The sequence below is a fragment of the Chaetura pelagica genome, unplaced genomic scaffold (assembly GCF_000747805.2).
Source record: "Chaetura pelagica isolate M959 unplaced genomic scaffold, ChaPel_1.0 scaffold42, whole genome shotgun sequence".
Lineage (NCBI taxonomy): Eukaryota > Metazoa > Chordata > Aves > Apodiformes > Apodidae > Chaetura > Chaetura pelagica.
In genome coordinates this window covers 120,130-134,032 of record NW_009952575.1, presented here as the reverse complement: position 1 = coordinate 134,032, position 13,903 = coordinate 120,130, and positions in this window count along the sequence as shown.

Genomic DNA, 13,903 nt, shown 5'->3' with positions numbered 1-13,903 from the left:
TGGGTCAGCGGGTCATGGGTGCGCTGCCGGCCGGGGAAAGCAGGGCGACCGTCGGGGCTGCCACTCGAAATGCGGCATCCATGGGAAAACCTGTCTGGGGCTAACCCAGGTGAAGACTTCCCTGTGCTGGGACTGGAGGGACTGACTCGAAGCCAGCGACAAAACTGTTGGCCTCAGCAGGTTTGGGTCAGATCCCGTACCTGGTCAAGGCTGGCCCTCCCTGGGGCCTGGGATTCCCCCCGGGAGGCTGTTCCGTGAAACGCTTTTCCCGGTGTCAGAGCCCCGGCAGAACGTGCCCACCCACTACCAGCTGTTCTGCTGGACGGGGTCCTCGCCAGGACTTGGAAAGGAAGGCTAAACATGCATCAGCTCCCTCTGCATGGCTTTGTGAATCTAAGCTTAAAATCAGTTTTTAAACTTGTGCCTTGATCTTTACTGGCCAGAAGAGGTTGTGTCTTAAGTCTGTGTCCCGTGACAGGACATAGCAGCCTCTTTTCGGTGAGCCTTGAGCTTTTAGCTTAACAGTTTGAACATTCGGTATGGATTGATGCATGGCTTCTTTCAGTCCTCCCAGTCTTATCTCAGGTGCTATCCTCGTTGCTCCGGGGCTCACAGATCCCCAGCAAATAAATGCTTGAGGCTTTGTGGTGATGTAGGAGGGGTTTCACAACTCAGAGTCTGTCCCTCCCAAATCCAGAAAGGTCAGCAAGTGAACCCACAGGCCAGGAGAGAGCAAGATGGAGGAGACTCAGCAAAGCCAGGAGTGTGACAACACTTGGTATTCTTGTCCAGATCTGGACCTGGGACCCTGCAAGGCGATTATTCTGAATTACTTCACAGCACAAAGGATGAAACTGTGGCACATCTCTTACTTTTTCTGGTCTTCCCTGTAGCGTGCTGTCAAATGCTGGCACCTCTTGACCCTCCCTTCTAATTTCCTTCTCTCTGTGTCATTCTGCTTTTCTTCTGCCTTTTCCTGGATAATTCTGCTGAAACGCTGCATATTTCAAGATGTGTTTTATTGCAGACATGATGCCTCAATCTCATTAATGGAAACCAGCAAAGCTTAACTCAATTAATATTGATCCCGGCATAGAACAAGGAGGATATTAAGGAAATTTTAAAATCTCTCTGGTTTTCCCAGTTGGCCATACTCAGGGGATAGTAGACAACAAATGGCAGGGTTTTCTTGTTCTATTAGAACTAACAGGGTCAGTGATATTTCTGTCTAGATAATTTATAGTATTTCTTCTGAAATCTCTGAATTCATTAAAACATTTTAGAGATTAAATCACATCAAGTATTTTTCAAGCAAAGCTGCTATGATGTTGATATAAACCAACTCTCAAACCACTCACTAAGCTTCTATTTCAAAAAAAGCTTTTATACTTTTTAATTCAAGAAACCATATTTTTAGAAATATTTGCAGTCAAAACCTGCGAACAGACCCTGAAAGTCTTTAAAACAGTAATAATTACTAAACCCAACTCTGCTAACTTCCCATCCAGAAGCTATTTTTTATGGCTGAGTTACCAAACCTAGAAAAACATGGGGGACTGATGAAAGAAATAGTTGAGGCAACAGTGAGCACCACTTACCATTATTTATATTAACAACCCAGAAGAAAGTACACCCAGGCCAGCAAACAACTCCTTAGCATCAGCTTATTCATCCAAATAGTTGGGTCAGGACCATGTTGTACCAGAAACTGTACAAACACAGAATGAAAGCACTCCAGACTACATCAATGAACAGAGCAAGCAGATAGGGCTCTTTCCACTTCTCCCACTTAATCCTTTCTTTCAGGAGTTGCCAGCTCTTGGCAGTTTAAACAAGAGAAATTAAATAAAGAAATCAATTGTTGTGTTACCTGTATGAGAGTGACAGGAAAAGACTTCAGTGTGGTCATGCAGTAGTGGGGCTTTTTTTTAATGGTGCAATTAAAACCACCAGGTCTTGGTTCACCCTTCAGGTCCCTGGGGCTGGTCAGGCACCACAAAGAGCACACAAAGTGCAATGACCAGGAGCCTGGGGATCTGCCAAATGGGGCAGAGAAGGGATATAAGGGAGCAGGAAGTGAGGAAAGCCAGTAGGCAGCTGCTGCTCTGCTCTGTCTGCCCTGGCTTCCTGGGCACTTGGGCATGGAGAAGACTGGGAGAGGGGACATAGATCTTTCCTAGGCTCCCTGTAAAACACCAGAGAGAGAGGCTGACTCCAGTCTTAACTAGACCTAGCGAAGCCTCAAGGAAAGAGAGGGATGAAGATGTCAGTGTGTTCCTCCCTTTCCACAGATGGATAAGGAGCAGGGTGCTGCTTCTCAGCTGGGCATGCCCTGGCTGAGGCACTGCCACTGGCTGTGTCACCCTTGGAGACACCTGCACAGCCCCCACTGTCCACCCAGGGCTGTGCAAGTTGGTAAGTGAGTTTGCCTCCCTTAGCTCAAGCACCAGCAAGAATCACAGAGAGGAGGGAATACGTGCTTTTGCATTTTCTGGCATTTTCTGCTCTGACAGGTAGGAAGGCTGGACACAGCATAAACAGCAAAAAAACTCCCATCCACCCACCAAAAAACCCAAACCAAATCCAAATGATTCAAACCCACTTATTTCTTTCAAAAAGTCAAATGCTTCATGTTTGCAAATAGGTAATCATAAGTGGCATGTCCAGAAATAAGTAAAGGTAATACTTGAAGAGAGAGAACATGCTATATTTTTCTGCTATCTGGATCTGGTCCAGATAAATATTTCGTATGCTTTGGCAGAGTTTTCTATGTGATTTTAGGTTGCACACAATACAGATAATGCCTGTGTACATATAGCATGTAGGTAAAAAACGGCTTTAGAGAAATCATCCTGCCTGAAGTAATCTTCAGTGCATTGAGCAGCAGCTCCAGCAGAATGAGTTCACATGGACTTTCAGGTGCCAATCCTCTGAAACCTGTTTTGCCTGAAACCTGTTTTGTTTGGAACATCCCACATGGCTTAATTGGGAGCCATGGGGCTGCAAGAGCATGCAGGTCATGTGCACCTGAGTGCAGGTGGTCTGGGGGAGTAAAATTAAAGGCAGGTTGCACAAACCCAACTCTCAGCTCTAGCCTATACCCTATTTGGAACCACAGAAAGGAGAGGTATCAGACATCCCACCTGTTGCTCTATTTGGCAGCAATTATTTTCTTGGTTGCAGCCATAGAGGAGCATAAGGAGCCACGTATATCTTAGTTGTCTGAGGTCTTCCTCTGAGTGGGATGAGCACATATGGCTCCGCCACAAGCAGCTCCTCAGCAGAACAGTGGGCACAAAAGGTAGAAACTTACTCAATTTTGCACAATGCCTCCCTCTCCCTCCTTCTCCCAGGACCTTCAAAGGCTCACAGCTCCAGTGCAGCCCTGGAAGCCACAGCAAACTTCACGTGATTCATTAGGGTAGTGGAAATAGTCCTGCCCTGTAAACAAAACAATCCTAATAAAATTTTATAAACAGAGTAATTCTGGTTTCTCCAAAATAAAAAATGTTGAAATATTCTTTCCACGGAAAATGGCAATGCTTTCCTCTGCCTTATTTTGTCTGTTCTAGAAATATAATTTACCTAAGAAACCCCTATGTTTTTACCAAAAAGAAGCTTCAGAATGTAGGAAGCAGTGTTCACAACACCTGTCTAAGCCTGACCAGAGCACTGCAACTCCTGTGCCCCCCCCAGTTCCTCCCTGCCTTTGTGGGGTCTCACACACAGCCAGAGGCTGAGAAGGGCAGGGCTGCACTGCTGGGAGCATCTCCTGTCTGGGGGTAGAGCTGCACTTCTGCCTGCAAAGGGCACTTGGAAATGCTGAACCCTGCCAAGCAGCTACTGTTGCCAAAGCTGAGTACCAACCTAAGGAATTAACTAAAGCCCAATTTTAAAAGTGCCAGACCTTTGCTGCCCTGAGTATTGTTCAAACCATTGTGAAAAACAAGGGCAACACTTTGCACTGGTGTGAATGACCCCACACAGCAGGCATGGCAGCTGAGAGTCAGAAGAATCCTCAATACTGACCAGCCTGTAAAAGCCTAACTTCTCCTCTCTGTGCATTGACTGTACTGACTTGCTTCTAGGGAAGCAGTGGTTTCAGTTGGTGTGCACATTGTCACTCTTTTCCCAGTGTAGCACACTACCAGCAACTCACACCGCATGACTTGTTTCTGAGCTCTATCCACAAAGGAGGGACGATACACAAAGACTAACAGAGGCAGAGTGCTTTTTCATCCCTGGCTCAGGACTCACATCAGTGGCAGCCTGGAGATGGTACCACATGCTTGCCTGACAGTCCAAAGTGAGATGAAATGGTGCAGCATGTGGTTGAGTTTCCATCTTCTGCCATTTTCAGTGCTGGAGGGTACGTGTTGCTCTATGCCACACAATGTCTTGGATCTCACCATTAGGCCTACTGATATTTGAGACACAGCAGAGTTCTTGATTTGTGCATGAATGCACAGGAATGCAACTCCAGAAATCATTTACTAGATGAAGCACTTGCCTTTCTCCCCTTACCTTTAAAGGAGCAGTGTCAAAATGCTGTACTCCCCAAGGTCTGACAAAGTCTAGTAAGACAGAGGAAAAGTTGCCCTAACTTCGCCTCTAGATTTTGTCTACCTTACATCACTTAAATATTTTAAAGAATGCTTGATTCTCCAGAGTTCCCAGACCTTGACTTTACCTAGGAACTGTGTAAAGAGGCCACTGCAGTTTCAGTTGAACCAACAGCATCATGCAGTTGTATTACCAAGCTTATTCTCCTCAAAAAGCTTTACTTGGACTTGACATCTGTCCTGGCCTAAGACATTAATAAAATTATTTTCTTAATGGGTAGCATCTGAGGTCTAGAACTGCACCGGGGAATCAGGCTAAAACCTAAAATTACCATCAAAGATCTATTCAGACATCTGTGACGGGGGAAATAAGCAAGTTCACATGCCAGCCCATGAGAGGGAGTGGTGACTTCAATGAGTTCACTGGACAACTGTCTTACGTGCCAGGGTAGGCAGAAAACATTCCTCAACACCCCAACAGCAAACTTGAGATCCATAGTAAAAGACAAAAACAACAACAATAGCAAGAAAATAGGAAATACAAAGTTTCAGCATTTTTTTTTGCTGGGGCAAACTATTTTTTAAATGAACTCCTGATCACTCAATTCAACTGACGTGTTCCTACATTTCTGCATGTTCACCCCAGAGAATGGCAGAATGAGGAAATTAATGACCTCAGTATTTGCTTTCTTGTTGTGTGGCTTCCAGGTGAAGTTCCTCCCTCATCACAGATTCTGGCTTCGCAGCGGTAGTAGATAGGATCTGACAGATACTTTGAAGAACCTCTGCATTTTACATACATTTGGAGTTTTATTTCTATCTTTGTACACTGCAGATTCTCAAATTAAAATTATCTCTGTGCCAGAACTGGGCTAGCAAGGTCTGCTCTTATGCACAGACTTCATATAAATTAATATTTACTTCATATAAATGATAATAAATAAAATAAAAAAAATATCAAATTCATTAGTCGATTGTCCTCTTAGAATGGGGTTCCCCAGTCCTCATCCTAGTTTCAAACTCACAAGGGGATTTTAACTTAGAGGCATGGTACCTTTTTAAAAAAAAATGTGATTAGGAAATAGAGGGTCCTGACTACAAGTGCAAACAAACAAAAAAATCATGTACTTGGGTATTTATTGAGAAGGGTGGTCAAGCTTTCTTGTCCTGGTTTTCTTACCTGCTGACTGACTCAGCAAGTAAAGGTCCATGTGATGGGCCTTTAGTGGCAACTCTGAACACTAAAATCACAGAATCGTCACAGAAGTTTTGGATTCTGTGATCATAGGATGATCTACTCAACACCTGGGATGCTAAAAGGGGATTATATGCACCTTTCTCAGAGGGGAAAAAGAGTTCTAGCACAGGAGCTAGTGGGGCTTGTTGATAAAACTTTAAACTAGCTTGGAAGGGGGTGGGGGACAAAACCAGGGTTGCCAATGGTGAGCAATGGGATGGCGTGACAAAACTTGAAGAACCAAGCACTAATGGGATCCCTCATTTTGCTTTGCAAGGTGTTGGCCACAATGTACCACAACTGAAGTGTTTCTACAGGAGTGCGCACAGCATGAGGAATAAACAAGATGAGCCTGAAGCCTTGGCCCAGTCCCAGAGATTTGACATTGTTAGCATAAGTGAAACCTTGTGGGATGAGTTCTGTGGTTGGAGTGCCCTGTTGGATGGATATAGACTCTTCAGGAGAGACAGGCAGGGAAGAAGAGGCAGGGGAGTGGCTTTGTATGTGGTGGAAGGGCTGGAGTGTATCAAGCTCACAGTTGGCAATGGCAAAGTTGAGAGTCATTGGGTAAGAATCAAGGGGCAAAAAAATAATGCGGATGTCATTGTGGGAATGTACCACAGACCTTCTGGCCAGGATAAGGATGCTGGTGACCTGTTTTTTTGAGGAACTAAGGGATGCTTCCAAATCAACTGTCTTTGTTCTTATAGCAGACTTAAACTTGCTGGAAATCAGCTGGGAGCAGTGTACCGTTTGCACAACCTGAACTAGAAGATTTCTAAGCTGCCTGGATGACAGCTTTATGGAACTGGTCATAAGGGACCAACTCAGAAGAATGCCCTCCTTGATTTGCTGCTCATCAACAGAGAGAATCTCATGAGTGAAGTGGAAATTGGAGGTCATTTAGGCCACAGTGACCACAAGGTGATCAAGTTTAAAGTCTCTGTTGACAAGAGGAAAACTGCCATCAAAACTTCAACACTGGACATGAGCAGTGCAGACTTCAAGTTGCTCAGGGAGGTTCTGAGTCAAATCCTCTGGGAAAATATTTTTTGCAGGTGCTGGGGTTCATGAGTGCTGGTCACTCTTCAAACATCACCTCCTAATGGCACAGGAGCAGTCAATCCCAAAATGTTGGAAGTCAAGCAGATGAGGCAGAAGATCTTCTTGGCTGAACAGGGATCTGCTCTTGCAGATTAGACAAAAAACTAAGGTGTATGCCCAGCGGCAGCTAGGTCAGGTGATGTGGGAAGAAAACACTGACCCTGCTGACCACTGCAGGGAGAAAATTTGAGTGGCCAAAGCTCATTTGGAGATGAAACTGGCCAGAACTGTGGGGAACAATAAAGAGTATTTTCAAATACATCGATGGCAAAAGGCAGTGTAGAAACAACACAGGTCCTTTACAGGATAAAGACAGTTACCTCACCAACAGGGACATAGACAAAGCAGAGGTATTTGATGCATTCTTTGCCTCTGTCTTCAACACTGATGGTGACTCAACATCCAGAACTGGAGGACCATGACTGCAAAAAGGATCAACTCTTAGCTGACCCTGAACTTGTTACGGATCTGGTACTACAGTTAGATCCCTACAAGTCCATGGGGCCTGATGGGATCCGTCTCAGAATCCTCAAAGAGCTGGCTGATGCCATCACTGGGGCTCTCTCTGATTTTTGCAAGGTCCTGGGAATCAGAAGACTCACAGAATCATACAATCATAGAATGGTTTGAGGTGGAAGGGATCTAGAAGATCATCTAGTTTCAACACCCCTGCAAGGGCAGGGACACCTCCCACTAGACCAGGTTGTACAAAGCCCTGTCCAACCTGCCCTTGAACACTTCCAGGCAGGGGGCATCCACAGCCTCCCTGGGCAAACTGTTCCAATGCCTCACCAACCTCACAGTAAAGAATTTCTTCCTAACATCTAACCTAAATCCCCCCTCTTTCAGTTTAAAGCCATTACTCCTTGTCCTATACACACCCTGATAAAAAGTCCCTCCCCGGCTTTCCGGTAGCTCCTTCAAGAGGAAGGCCACTATAAGGTCTCCCCCAGAGCCTGCTCTTCTCCAGGCTGAACAGCCCCAACTCCCTCAGCCTGTCTTCATAGCAGGTGCTTCAGCCCTTTGATCATCTTCATGGCCCTTCTTTGGACTTGCTTCCAAGAGTTCTATGTCCTTCTTGTGTTGAGGGCTCCACAACTGGACACAATACTCCAGGTGTGGTTTCATGAGTGTGGAATAGAGGGGCAGGATCACCTCCCTTGACCTGTTGACTGGAACTAATGTCTAATGTTCCAATATTCAAGAAGGAAGATCCTGGAAACTATAGACCAGTCAGTCTAACTTCAGTGCCTATTAAAATTATGGAAAAGATTTTTCTGGGAGGTATTGAAAAACACCTGGAGGAAAACACAGTCATTGGTTACAGCCAGCACAGCTTCACAAAGGGAAAGTTCTGCTGCTCAAACTTAATTTCGTTTTATGACAAGGTAACCCACATAGTTGATCAAGGGAACCCAGTGGATGTAATATATCTGGACTTCAACAAAGGTTTTGGTACTGTCTCTGACAGTATCCTCCTGGACAGAATGTCCAACATACAGCTGGACAAGCATATCATACAATGTGTGAGCACCTGGCTCACAGGTCGAGCACAGTGACAGTGAATGGAGTAACATCAGGCTGGTGACCGGTCACTGGTGGGGTCCCACAAGGCTTCATCCTAGGCCTAGTCCTCTTCAACATCTTCTTCAACGACTTGGATGCAGGACTCGATAGAATTCTGAGCAAGTTTGCTGAGGATGCAAAGCTGGGACGAGCAGTTGACTCCCTCCAGGGCAGGCAGGCCTTGCAGAGAGACCTCAACAGGTCAGAGAGCTGGGCAGTCACCAACTACATGAAGCTTAACAAGGGCAAGTACTGGATTCTGCTGGGATGGGTCAACTCTGGTAATAAGTACAGACTAGGGAATGAGTGGCTGGAGAGCAGAGCAGTAGAGAGGCACCTGGGGTTCCTGGCTGATGGCAAGCTGAAGATGAGCCAGCAGTGTGCCCTGGCAGCCAGGAGGCCCACCCGTGTCCTGGGGTGCATCAAGCAGAACGTTACCAGCTGGTCGAGGGAGGTGGTTGTCCCTCTCTGCTCTGCACTGGTGAGGCCTCAGCTTGCATACTGTGTGCAGTTTTGGGCACCACAACATAAAAAGGACTTCAAGCTATTGGAGAGTGTCCAAAGGAAAGCCGCAAGGATGCTGAAGGGTCTGGAAGGGATGATTTATGAGGAGCATCTGAGGTCACTTGGATTATTCAGCTTGGAGGTGGCTGATGGGTGACCTCATGGCTTACTCATGAGGGGAAGAGATGGGGCAGGTTCTGGTCTCTTCACTCCTGTGACCAATGACAGCACCTGGGGAAATGGCAGGAAGCTGAATCAGGGGAGGTTTAGGCTGGATATCAGGAAAAGTTTTTTTCACCCAGAGGGTGGTTGAGCACTGGAACAAGCTCCCCAGGGAAATGGTCACAGCACCAAGCCTGCCTGAGTTCAAGAAGTGTTTGGATGATGCTCTCAGGCACATAGTGTGATTCTCGAGGTGCCCTACACAGGGACAGGAGTTGGACTCGGTGATCCTGATGGATGTCTTCCAACTCAACATATTCTATGGTTCAGTGAAATGTCATGGTTGGAAAGGACCTCTGAGATCACCAAATCCAACCATAAAAAAAAACCCCAAAAACCCCCACAAAAAACCCCAACCAACAACAAAAAAACCAACACCAAACAACAAACCAACAAGCCAACAACAACAACAAAATCCACAACAAACCCCAAACAACTAAAAAAAAATCCCACAAAAAAGCCCTACAACCTCAGCCAGTAGACCATGCCTGAAGCCCCATCTACACTTCTTGAATACCTCCAGGGATAGTGGCTCAGCCACCTGCCTGGGCAGGCTGTTCCAGTGCCTGACCACTCTTACAGTATAAAAATTCTTCCTAATATCCAATCTAAACCTCCCCTGCCTCACCTTCAGGCTATTTCCCCTGGTCCTATAATTATTTACTTAGGACCTTACCTTGACCAGTGATCAAGCTGAAGAAGAGAACAGGTTCTCTGTACCTGATTTACAAAAACAGTGTGAAGCTGCTCGAGCAGAGACTGGGGAAAGTTTTAGCTGCTCTTGAAACACATGACTTGCTGATTAACTTGTGATTTATAGTGCTAAAGCTGGGTGTAGATCCTCTCTTATAACTTCCAGAGATTCTTAATCCTGAAGCATCTGATACTGGCTGCTGCACAGGTAGGAAACAGTATGAGCTGAACAGCATGCCTGGTCTTGTACCACTATATTGACATTTCAAGAGACTCATGACTACCAGTGGAAGTCTTCAGCCTTCAAATGTACCTCCTGACAATACAACTTGGCACAGATAGTGAGTATGCATTCCTCCATAAACTAAGCTGACCTATTGCTTTATTTTTGCTAGTCAGAGGCTTCACCTGACATCTGACAGTTGTTGTGTAGTCACTGGTACCCTCTCACTGTTTCAGACCATCCTGAAACATATGAAGAATCCCTGTTTTTAATGGACAGTATACAATTCTGTTCTCTGGATGTAGTGAGTGAACTTTGGTATTTTACTGATGCAGAGTTGAGGATTTAAAAAAATGTGTCAATCTCCAAAGCTTTTACGGTGTTCGGGCAGTTTTCTATCCTTCTTCCAGCAGTAGCATTGAGCAGCCCCCTTGGTGGCATGTCCCAGCTCTTCTGTTGAGTGCCCTCCTGCAGCTGTAACCAAACCTTTGTGGCTGCTTGCCTCCTGCACTGGGCTGCCCTACACTGGACTGTCCTACCCAGCCCATCTGTGGGTTAACAGTGATTTGGTATAGAGGTCTTGGGCAGAGGGTGAGTTACAGCAGCATCGTGGAGAGCAGAGGCGTGTTAAAAGCTGGCAGCATGAAGTTACAGCAAAAATGGCATCCTTCCAGGCTGCTGAGAAATCTCCAGCCTCTGAGGCAAGCAATATCTCCTTCCCTCTTCTCTCCCTTCCCTTTCCTTCCGTTTCCCTTCCCAGAAAACACCTCTTTGGGAACACTTCCAACCTTCCATTGATACCTGAGAAGGGGTTGTTCGCTTCACTTGAAGTTGAGCTCCAAACAAATGAAAGGATATGGTTTTGTGCCCACTTCCTTTCTTCTCTGTTTATTGAGTCCAGAAAAACTTGTTTGTTTGAGGTTTTAAGATAGCTTTCAAGTTTTAGATATATCAGCAATGCTAAGCTGGCTTTTCCTGTGGTGTTTTTTTTTGTTTATTTTGTTTTGTTTGTTTCTTTTTGTTTGCTTGTTTGTTTTCTCATGGAGCTTACCTAGGGGAACAGAAATTTGTACAGATCTTACATTTGCTAAAGTCGGAAATGAGTGGTAGGAAATTTTCTCTTCCACCTTCCCTTTACAGGTGTTTGTTGAATAGTGCAAGATGTAGTCATCCTGCCAACCACTTGTATGTATTTCACCAATCATAGTAGGCATGCAATGCATGTTTAGAAATATTCTGTGAATAGAGGCATATAGGGAAAAACCTTATTCCTGTAAAAATAAATTATTCTATAAGAAGTATTAGATGCACAGATAGACATAAAGTAAATTTCATAGCATAGGAAAAAACGGTAATGATTTAAAGCATTTATATTTGCATTTAGGTATCTTTTAATTCTGTACATGTGGCATTTAAACAAGTACATACCAATTTTTCCTCTCACAACTGTTGCTGTTGAGAAGGTATCTAGCTTATAAATAGCGCATTTGTGTAGTAATTGGGACTAAATGCATGCTTAGCTCTGGACACCACAGCATATGCCACATTAATTAAAGAAAATAAATAACACACACACACACACAAAAAGTAGAATTCAACATGGATTTTTTTTCCTAAAGGGAAAATTTTGTTTTGGAGGAGATAAAGAAGTAGATTGCTTAAAAAAGGTGAGCAGAACAAAATATTGCAACATCTAAGACTTTCTAGATTAATCGTAGAAAAACAACTGTTGAGGATCTTCAGAGTTTTAGTTTGCTTGTTTTGATCTGCTAAACATGTATTTTGATATATTCAGGATTTTTTCTGGGCAATATTGAGTGACTACATTGTTTGCAAAAAACTTTATCAAGGTTAGTCTTTTCATTCTTGAACACTTGGAAAACACTTGGAATGTTTTAATACAAATTCTTAATTTAAACAAATCCCTCACTGTGAACATAAGGAGTCACAGAAACATATTAAATCCAGTATGTCCAGCACTCAACCAGTGTCAGACTTCACTGTTACCTTCCCAAACACTAACTGAGCTCTGCTGTGAATGTGCATTGCCTTTATTAATTTAATCATAAAGGACTTTTTCCACAAGGGCCCCTTCTCCTTTCAGTGCAATAATTAGACTGGAGCATTACCCAACCTGAGATGACTTATCAAGATCTGTTTATTTTATACTAATCACTCAGTTTGACTGGTTTAAAAGATCGTTAAAACATTGTCAACTGAGCTACTCCCCAGATTATTCCACTCCCAGATTCAGCACTAATGGCAATACCCTATTAACACTCCTTAAGACAGTGTTACTGTCTTCCAGATGGCAGCAGCACTGCAGTGCAATAGAAGAGTAAAACACTGTTACCATGTGCTTAATTTTCCTAACAAGTATTGCTTTGAGAGATTACTGTACCTCTTAGCTGGCTCTGTGTCAGGCCGTCTGCTAAGCTCCAATTCCCCTTTCTGAAATATTTGCAAATATGACACTTCAAACAGACAAAAAGGGAAAAAACAAACAAACAAACAAAAACAATAAAAGGAATTAAAATGTTTGCTATAATTGCTTCAAGTCTTTACACTGCTAGGAAAACTAACAAGGAAGTGTTCGGCTTCCAGAGAGAGTCCATGTAACCCAGATCTGCCCGTTCTAAGAGACAACACTGCGTTTCTCTACCTGGCACAAGTGAGTGACAGCTACTCCTCGTCATGCCTGTGAAGGCAATCACCTGCTGAATGTGTGACTGTTTTTGTGCAGTACAAATGGTGTGATCCCCTTATGGCTGCTGTTCTGCAAACTGGGAAACCTAGCATGAGGGCTGCCCATGCAGGATCACTTGTGCTGGCTAAAAGCACCCACCTTGACTGTTCAAACGTGTTCCAAATGTGCTGACAGATTAATTTATACTTCTGGGCTTTATTGCTAGTCTTCTCACAGCTAGCATGCAGTTCTTATATATGCATGTTGTCTGAACACTGGCATATGTGTGTGGCCATGAATCTCCCAGATGGTGTGGCATTCAAGAATCAGGCTTGTTTCTGCTCTACACCTGTGCACTAGAAGACAAAAGGCACTACTGTCACTGATTTTCCCACTGCCATTTTTCATGGACACTGACTGAAAAAAGAAGTTAGGAAGCAAGTTATTGCCTCTTACCCCTACAGCAGACACTATTTGTCCTAAATAGAATGACACTTCCACTGCCCAAACCTTTGTATTTTCTGCTGAATGATTCTTCCACAAGGAAAGTCCTTGTGGTCCTACTGAAATTGTCTTTCCAGCTGGTTTCTGTTGAGGTGTAAGTTCCAACATAAAGGCATTTTTCAACATCCTGTGGAACAGTAACTTTATTGCAAAAAGAGTATCATAAAGTAGAAAATTTATATTTCACATAGTTCAACCCTTGGAAGAAATGTACAAACCATGTTTCATTTGTAGAAAGGACAACATGAGCTACAAACTGAGGGCAAGACTGGCCAACTGGTTGAGGGGTGCTCAGCTTGTAAAATATAAGTGAAGAGTAGTCCTTCAGTATTCATATTATCCTGAGTGTTATTTCAGTTCAAGAACCACACAACATGAAACAATCACTTTTACCTAGTATATTGTACACCTGTAGGTTTTTTATTTGGTTTTTGGTTTGGTTTGGTTTGCTTTTTGTTTACCTGAGGTTTCTGTTATTTACGCTGTAAAGGATAGGCATCTTGTAAACAATGAGGTTGGATTATGGGTTGATAGATAACAGTATTCTGACCTTCTTCCCAAAAATGCTGTTAAAAACAAATAACAATGGGCTAGGTTCTGAT